General features: G+C 29.0%; 1 pseudogene; it reads left to right on the top strand.

Annotated features, from left to right (window-relative positions):
• The window catches only part of LOC105620403, an 18639-nt pseudogene extending 13610 nt beyond the window's left edge, over positions 1–5029 (top strand).
• Positions 5030–9119: the final 4090 nt, after the last annotated feature.

The following is a 9119-nucleotide window of genomic DNA, read 5'->3' as shown; positions in this document are numbered from 1 at the left end:
TTTATTTGAATACTGCCAACTAAATTTACATTTACTTACAATAAACAAACATTACTTAATAAAAAGAAGTGATTGTTAAATCAAATTAATGTTTTTTTTAGCAAATAGATATATTTTTAATAAATATTTAGTTGGTACTATTAAAATATTAAAATAAATATTTATTGAAATTTAGGATATTTTTTTCTCAATAACAGATTATAATTGTATCGTCAATTAAAATAATTTTATGAGCGCAATGAAATAAATCTGCAATAAAATTTATATAGATTTTAATATTAGACTATTCTACAAAGTAACAAAAACTCTTAATAAATTGTTGATAGTAACAATTTTGAGGTAATTTCTACTTTGTCTTCAAGTGAAGTAGATTTAATAATTTATCTAAATAGGACAATTCATTAAATTTATTTTGTAAAATGATTTAATTAATAATTAAAACCTTCTATCATATAGATCGATTGATTATTAGCTGCCTTGAAAAAAATGTCTGTTGCCATGATGTGGCAAGAAGTGTATAAAAAGATTATCTATCCTCGCTTTATAGGTAGATATCGAATCTTTCTTACCAGTACACGCGCCATCTGTTAATAGCTCAAAATGTTCCCTCGTTCTAAATCAAAATGAAGTATTGTTAATATTTTATTAAATTCCTATTACTTTTAAGTCGTGTTACTTTTGCATTATATTCATGTTCATTTACTATCAATAATAGTTTGGTGGTAGTTAAATGAATTTCTAATATTATTGCCAAGGGCATCAACTATACAGTGTGATTGATGTATGTGGAGTATTCTACACTTGAAATTTTTCCATGTATAGAATTCCACATTTGAAAATCCGAAGAATATAGAAATTATTTTTTGATGAAATAATGAAAACGATACTTTGTTACAGAATATGTAGTGCAATTCCCAGGATCTAAATGATGAAAATAATAAATAATTGAGAAACAATTTTTCATTAAGCATTATAATTGCATATTGCATACGCATGCACGCACGCATACGGAACCAGATCCCTAGGGCCACATCGTTGGTCCTGGATGGGACTAAGAGTAGAGAATTACACTACATATTCTGTAATCAAGTATCGTTTTATACATGTGTTTTATACATATCTTGGACATTATATATGATAATAATTGTATTATATGTGATAATAATTGTATGTGGAATATAATTATATTGTATATGGCACCATATATAATCATATAAGAAACGTAAAATGTTCCGAGAAAATATCTGGAAAGTTATAAGTTTTATAAAAAAATGTTTTAGATAAAAATTGTAGAGTTTAAAAAGGCATAGCCGCTAGCTTCATCATTTTGATTGGCATCGCCAAGATAGATCAAAGTTAATTCAGATTTTTTTAAGTGAGACCCCCCCCCCCCAATCTTTCTTTCATTTTTTTATAGTCCTTATTAAGACCTTTTCAAAACATTATAACTTTATCCATTCAGTCGTTTAAAGTTAGGGAGTATTTTATGATCAGATTTTAGTGACTATAGGAATCGTACACAAAAATTGTTTATTTTTTTGCGCTTTATAAAATTTATACGTTTTCTTTAGATCATAAGCTATAACATAATGTGAAAACCATTTGATTTCACCAGGACCCATTTAAGTAAATTTCCTCACTTTTGTATTTCTCATCTCTTTTCACGATATATAATGAATTCCATACTGCATAGACATGTATGTATACAATTTGTCCTTAAGATAATTCTTTAGTAAAGTACCGAAAATTTGCCCGTATAGCACGAAAAGATTGCAAAATGACTGCAGATATATATCATTGCAATGTTATAACATTGCGCAATGTATTTGCAATATTGTTGTAATATCATAGCATCATAAAAAATGTCCGCTTTCAGCAAAATTGCGCTGTAATGTAATGTATTGGGAGTACAAATTAGTTCTCCGTTTCCCTAAAGATAGCTCTAGCTGTTGTGACAGCTGATTTTGGCGGTTTCAGAAAGCTTAAACATCTGCTAATAATATTCAATTTATATCGCTTTGAGTTTCACACACAAAAACCTTGATTTTTACTGTGTTTGAAATGTCAAATTTTGTGTTAATCAAGCAGCATTTGCGGGAGATTTTGATTTTCTGCTTTAATTGGAAGAAAAATGCGGCTGAAGGCCATCGAATGCTTGTCGAAGTTTATGGTGACACTGCTCTAACTGATAAATCATGTAGGGAATGGTTTCGACGTTTCAAGGACGGAGATTTCAGCGTTGAAAACAAGCCTCGCTCTGGACAGCCAAAAAAATTTGAAGACAAAGAATTAGAGGCATTACTCGAAGAAGATCAGAGTCAAACGCAAGAGGAGTTTGCAGAATCGTTGGGGATAACTCAACAAACCGTTTCTATACGATTGAGAGCCATGGGAATGATTCAAAAACAAGGAAATTGGATGCCTTATGAACTGAAACCGAGAGACGTTGAAAGACAATTTTTCACTTGCGAACAGCTGATTCAAAGACAATAGAGAAAAGCATCGGATTGTGACTGGAGATGAGAAGTGGATATTCTACAACCCTAAAAATAAAAAATACGCTACGCTAAGCCCGATCAATCGTTGCCAGCGTCGATCTTAACATCAACACCACGACCGAACATTCATGGTTCGAAGATCATGCTCTGTATCTGGTGAGACCAAAAGAGTCTTGTTTACTATGAGCTGCTGAAACCTGGCGATTCTATTACGGCGATTGGTATCGGCTACAATTGATTCGTTTGAACCGTGCATTGCGAGAAAAAGCGCGAGAAATACGAGCAAAAACATGATAAAGTTATTCTTCTTCATGACAATGCTCAAACGGCCTCATGTCGCTGAAGTCATAAAAAAATATTTGGAAACCCTCAAATGGGATGTTTATCGCACCCGCTGTATTCTCCGGACATTGCTCTTTCTGATTACTGGTTGTTCCGAAGGATGCAGCAAGTCACCGATTCACTTCTTTCGCAGAAATCGAAAATTGGCTCCAAAATTGAATCGCCTCCAAAAACGAATCATTTTTTCGAGATGGAATTCTAAAATTGCCTGAGAGATGAGAAAAAGTAGTAGGCAACGATGGACAATACTTTAATTGATCTGTTCATTCATTTTGTTTTGAAATAAATGCACAAAAAACGGACCGAATTAATTTATATTCCCAATATTTGCAGCGCAATGTATTTGCAACTATTAAAAATAATTCTTTTATCTTTATTGAATATAATTTGAAATATAATTTGTGATATAAATAAAAAAAATACAGAAAAAAGATTAATCAATATACAATACATATATTTCATATTGTAATTATTATATTACATAGTAATTGCAAATTTTATATGCAGGTATGTTTTTTTTAATTTTATGTTAGACATATGTATTTTATACTCTTTTTCGCAAATATACACATTTTACACTTTACACAGATATGCCTATCTTGTATTCTTAACTAATGAAATGGAAATAATAGAATAATAATAAGAAACTACATGCGTTCTAATTTTTTTATATATTCAAAGAATTTTTTAAATCCGTATATTCATAAAAAATTATGAGAGTTGATTATAAAATTTGAAAAATCTTGTCGCGATTCCTAACTCCCACACACTAGACGCGGACACACTTGCTGTGCGACAAAATATGACGCAATAACCAATAAGCTTACAAGTCCTAATCATTGCCCTGTTCATTGGTTACCAGTGTGCAGCAGTGATGCGAATTCCGGACCATTTGCAGCGGTAATTAGCATGAAGAGAGCATAGACAGATATACACGCATGCGCAAATATACACAGATATGGACTCATTATATGTACCTTCTTATGCTCTCTTCATGCTAGTAACCGTGCTGCAAGCGACCCAGAATTCGCATCACTGGTGTGCAGAAGCTATAAATTAATGGAAATAATTAACAATCATATAATGTGTAATTGACGTACATTTCCACATATGACAGCAATTCATTGCTCAAAAGCCAAAATGTTTTTTAATATCCCTGTAACAATGCTGCAAAATTTGTGAAATCTTACACCGTAATATGTATTATATATTATAATTCTTAATACCTATAATATCGCAGTGATATTACAGTGCAATCGGTAATATTGCAACATTCTGCAGTGTTAGTGCAAGTTTCTGTACTGTATAGGCGAAGTGCCTCATCAGGGCCCATCGAAAATCATAAATATCTCCATAATTTGGATTAAAATATTGAAACTATGTATATCTCAATGAAATAGTATGAAACATACGATAATAAATCAAGAGTTACATCTTCACCAAATAAAAGCAATGAGATAATGTTAAATACCTTTTCGATTAAATTTATATGCAAGTTGTGTATATAAATATCTAAATGGCCATTGACCTTTTTTTTGTGTCCATTACATTTGTAATTTTTTAAACTATTATAATGTTTTTTTAGAGAAGTCTATGATAATATTTATGTGTAGTTAGTAAAAAAAGCATCTCCGTTTCTGTCACTATAACAATAATTTATACATTCAAAGTTATATTTTTCTCTTTCTTTTCACCGTTAACTATCCTAGAATTTTGTATACGTCAAATTCGATATTTCAACTTTATCTTCAACTTTATAAAAAAATTTGACACTTTTGTCGATTTACTAAAGAACTACTTTAATTTATTAAAAATAGTTATCTTTTAATATAAAATAAACTTAAAAGTATAAAATATTTTTTAAAAAATAACAGCATATAAAAAATTAACTTTAATCAAGATCCTATTAAGCCATATTATTTGATTCTTCCTTAATACATATACAGTGATAATGTCGAATTCAAACATATTCCAGGTGCAATACCAAAACTTGTGTTACGCAATATACATGAAGAGGTTCAACAACAAAAAAACATTAATAGGAATGTATTTATAATCTTAATATTAATTTTTGAAAATGTTGCAGGAAGTAGAAAGGTTAGTATAGTCTAAACTGACTCGAGAAGAATGAGTTACTAGTCTCCAAAGGCTTTACGAAGAAGTTTAAAGATAATAAAGACGAGATGTAAATCTTCTAATCGCTATATATTATAAAAAGCAATAATCTATTAAAACCGATCATAAATATCTCTAAAGAAAAAGAAATTATTTCTAATCTCTCTTATATTTATATATACATTGTATAAATACACACATAAATATTCAAAATATAATTTACTAATTTTTTTATTTATTGATTATAAACTAAGAAAAAATAGGAACCTACTGTATTGTGCACAGTAGCAGAGATTTCCGAATCGATATGAACTCCGTTTTTTTAATTTCAATTTTTGGTACATTGACGAAAGACAGTATTTCTCCCAAGGAGAGCTCTATGATAGACACTAAATCTAAAATAGAATAGAATTATACATTACAATATATCCTATAGCTCCAAATATTAATATTTCTTCATTTGTATGTTTTCTGCCTATTCTACATAAGTTGTAGTTGTAAGAATTGATCAGTCAAGTATTCTATTTATATTCGGCTGTGATTGGTGAATTTTTACAACTACAACCACTTACACTAACTACGCAATTGTAGAATAAGCTCTAAGTGCTTTTTCCAATGTTTTTTTAATGTTTTTTTCCATTTCTTGCATTTTTCTTTTATTAATAAATGATAAATATATTTTCTTATCGTATCGTTATGTTCTTTAATAGCTTAAGGTTTGTCCTTTTTAGTTAAAGTTTTTACACGGTCCATCTTTCTTTTTTTTCTCTCCACGTTGAAGACAAAAAGAGAAATAAAGAACCGTGCAAGAAGTTCAACTAAAAAGAACAGATCTCTACATCGTGTGTTTAGTCTGCATCTATTAGGCCAATCATTATATGCTTTAAAAAAGAAATAATTCCAAAATTTATTTTCTTAAATATTTAAGCGTAAATATTATAGAATAATATAATATAATCAAGAACTCTTAAATTTCAAAAACACTATAATGGTTAAAATGGGCAAATAAGGTCAATTTGAAAAAAAAAATATAAAAAAAAAATTTCTCTTAATAATAATTAAATACATACATAAATAAATATAACTGAGATATCATTACACATTTCGGCTCTTGAATTGAACCATCCTCAGACAATACAAAATTCATATCTTAAATTCCATCATCAGAGAAAAATCGTGATGAAAAGTGTTCCAATTTATATAGTGATCCTGATGAATGTTTCACAGAGAACATGAATTACTCGCAAACGATTTAATAATCGATTGTTCGGAATTTCATGATATTCTAATTAAAGAAACAAATTCGTTAACAATTCGTTAACAAGTAAATAAATATCTGTATAAAATAAAAATCTGTTAAAAAGTTATCTACTTTTAAATTCTGTAAAAAGCAAACAACAACATCATCTCAATAAAACACTCACCAATGTGGCCATAATTATCATTTCGTAAGAAGAAATAGTTGGTCAAATTCATTATAAAATCATGTAAAATATAAGAGGTACCAGTCAGATATTGATAATAAAATATTTCACAGTCACTATACTAAAACTTGATTATATGTGCAGATCGAATCTTCCAGAAAGAATTTTTTGAAAGTTGTATTAATAATAAGGCTGACTATCACTATCTGAGAGGCGATTAATAGATTAAAATGACTAGATAAGAACAATATCAAATTTTGTTTATAATCGATGTATATACTTTGTAAAGACCCTCCGTGTCTGTTTGAACACTATTTTTTTGCTTTTTAATATTTAACATCTCGAAAATTAAATTAATTTATTGTAACACGGCTCTTCATTTATCTGGATGTTATTCCACTCAAAATCGTCTGCGTGTCGTCTGCGTCTATGTTTGATGATTAAATAATACATCTGAATTCCTCCTTCAATTTTAAAATTTCATCTTCTTTTTTCTCTGTTAAAAACAAATAGTTTGTGAAACTTTCTTCCACGCCCATTCCGAACAATGTGCAATGTTTTTTACAACTTCGTGAGAATTTTGCATTGCCAAATAAGAATAAAAAGAACATTTTTGATTGTATCAAAAGTAAAAAAGTTAATATCTGAAATGGTTCATAGCAAAAAACAAAGCCACGGTCTAAAAAAAGTGAATCTGAATCGTTACATGATTCTCATCTTCCTATTATACAACCTTTTTCCCTCTAGGAGAGGGTCTTTTTCCCCTAGTTCTTTTTTTCTTATCCTTGTTTCCCTTTCCTTACTATTTCTAGCCTCGCACTTCTTCACTCTGTATTTCTCAGCCATACAATAGAGATATTTTCGTGCAATACTTCTAAAAAAAATTGTATTCTTATGCCAACGTCGAATTAAGTGTACCATCTTGGTAGGAAATTTTTATATTAAAATAGACATGAAGGATTTCTTATTATTGGATACTGTAATAATATTATAATTCAAAGGTAACGTTTATCATAAGATCAAATTTTATGTATGATTTTATAGATGGACTTTTATTGCTTTATTTTATTTTATATTAATGGACTTGCTCTCGCCTTTTTATTGTTTTAGATATTATATTAATGTACCGTTTGTTCTATTTTCATAGAATTTAACTTGAATTTTGAATTTACGATGCTTGTGAATACTTTGCACACTATGACATCAAATAAGAAGTTTAGTTTGACATCTATAATATACGCTATATCATTACATCTATAATATACGCTATATCATTACGAACGTAATATCTGATTAATAACGACAGAATTTACAGCTGACAATTAAGACCTGTTTATTAATGTTTTTGTAGTTTTGTATTTTGTTATATTAGTCGATCTGTTTAATTTATGTTATATTAATTAATCCATTTAATTTAAATGTTTTCATGTATCATTGAGGATGATCCGATCGGGCTCAAAACGATGTTTGTTATTAATTTGTTTTTGTTCTTGATAATTATATTTGTCACGAATTGCTAATTGCATAAGTGACAATTGCGCCACGTGCAAGAAATATAGATGATTAAATAAATGTTTGCCGAAATCGATTTATTAAACAGACTTAAAGATACTTTTAAATAAGTAATATAAAAGAAGATTCTGTGCGAATATGAATTGTAAACTTAAGAAACACGGACTCAGGAGTTGCGTGGAAGCTGTCCTCGTCTGATAAACGGAACGCTGATGAGCAGCGCAGAGCGCTCAAGGATGACCCAAAAAATATAGAATATAAGCGCGATCGCGGACGCGGTCGTGGGTCAGAAATCCATTGAACACTATAAAAAACGAAATCTCGGACAAAGTCCAAAAGACCTTAATGATTTACTTAATAATTCATTAAAGAAAGAGAAATAGAATCAATTATTGAGAATAGAAGCAGCAGAATCTCTTATTGATTTTATTGTTAAAAACAACGACATGAAAGCTGTTCTCTTCATCGATAAAAGCAGAATCAATTATTATTATCTAGTAGAATCAATTATTGACACAATTCATGGAAAATTAACAATTTTTGTAGATGGGACATTTCCCCAGTTGGAAAATGATAATTACCAATTATGGACAATTTTAATTAGACATAATGATAGAGTAAGCAAAACAATTAATTCAAAACAATTAGTTCATTAATTACTTCATTTAATTGCAAAAGGCATTCTATTTTCTATGTGAGAATTTAATTGCTTTCAAATTTCAGGCATTTCCTATTGTTTTTACAATTATGAAAAGACGCAAAACAGAAAATTATGTAGAAAATTATATCTTAAAAATGTTTTGAATATTGTCAAGATAAAACCTGACATTGCAATGCCCAACTTTGAAAAAGCCGAAAGAAAGGCTTTGAAAATAGTTTTCCTCCAGACTAAAATTATTATAGTAATTTTAAAAGTATTATAGTAAAATTATTATAGTTGTTTGAAATCTCATATTTTACTTAATTTACACTATATTTGCCTCATCTGTAATGACTCATTTTCCAAAGATGTAAGAGGTGAAATATGAGTTTAGTACATAATGTGCGAGATGTGGGCCATAAAGACTCCGATAAAAATCAATATATTTGTGACTTTTGTAAATAAAAATTCTTTTTGTAATATTTTTGGTGAATTCCATAACCAAGGATTTATTTTATAATTGGAATTTTTTTATCTCTTCAATTTTTTATAAATTACACTTGTTGTATATACCCCTTTTACTTATGG

The sequence above is a fragment of the Atta cephalotes genome (assembly GCF_000143395.1).
Source record: "Atta cephalotes unplaced genomic scaffold scaffold00026, whole genome shotgun sequence".
Lineage (NCBI taxonomy): Eukaryota > Metazoa > Arthropoda > Insecta > Hymenoptera > Formicidae > Atta > Atta cephalotes.
Note: the sequence above shows the minus strand (reverse complement) of the source record. Positions and strands in the feature narration are given on the sequence as shown.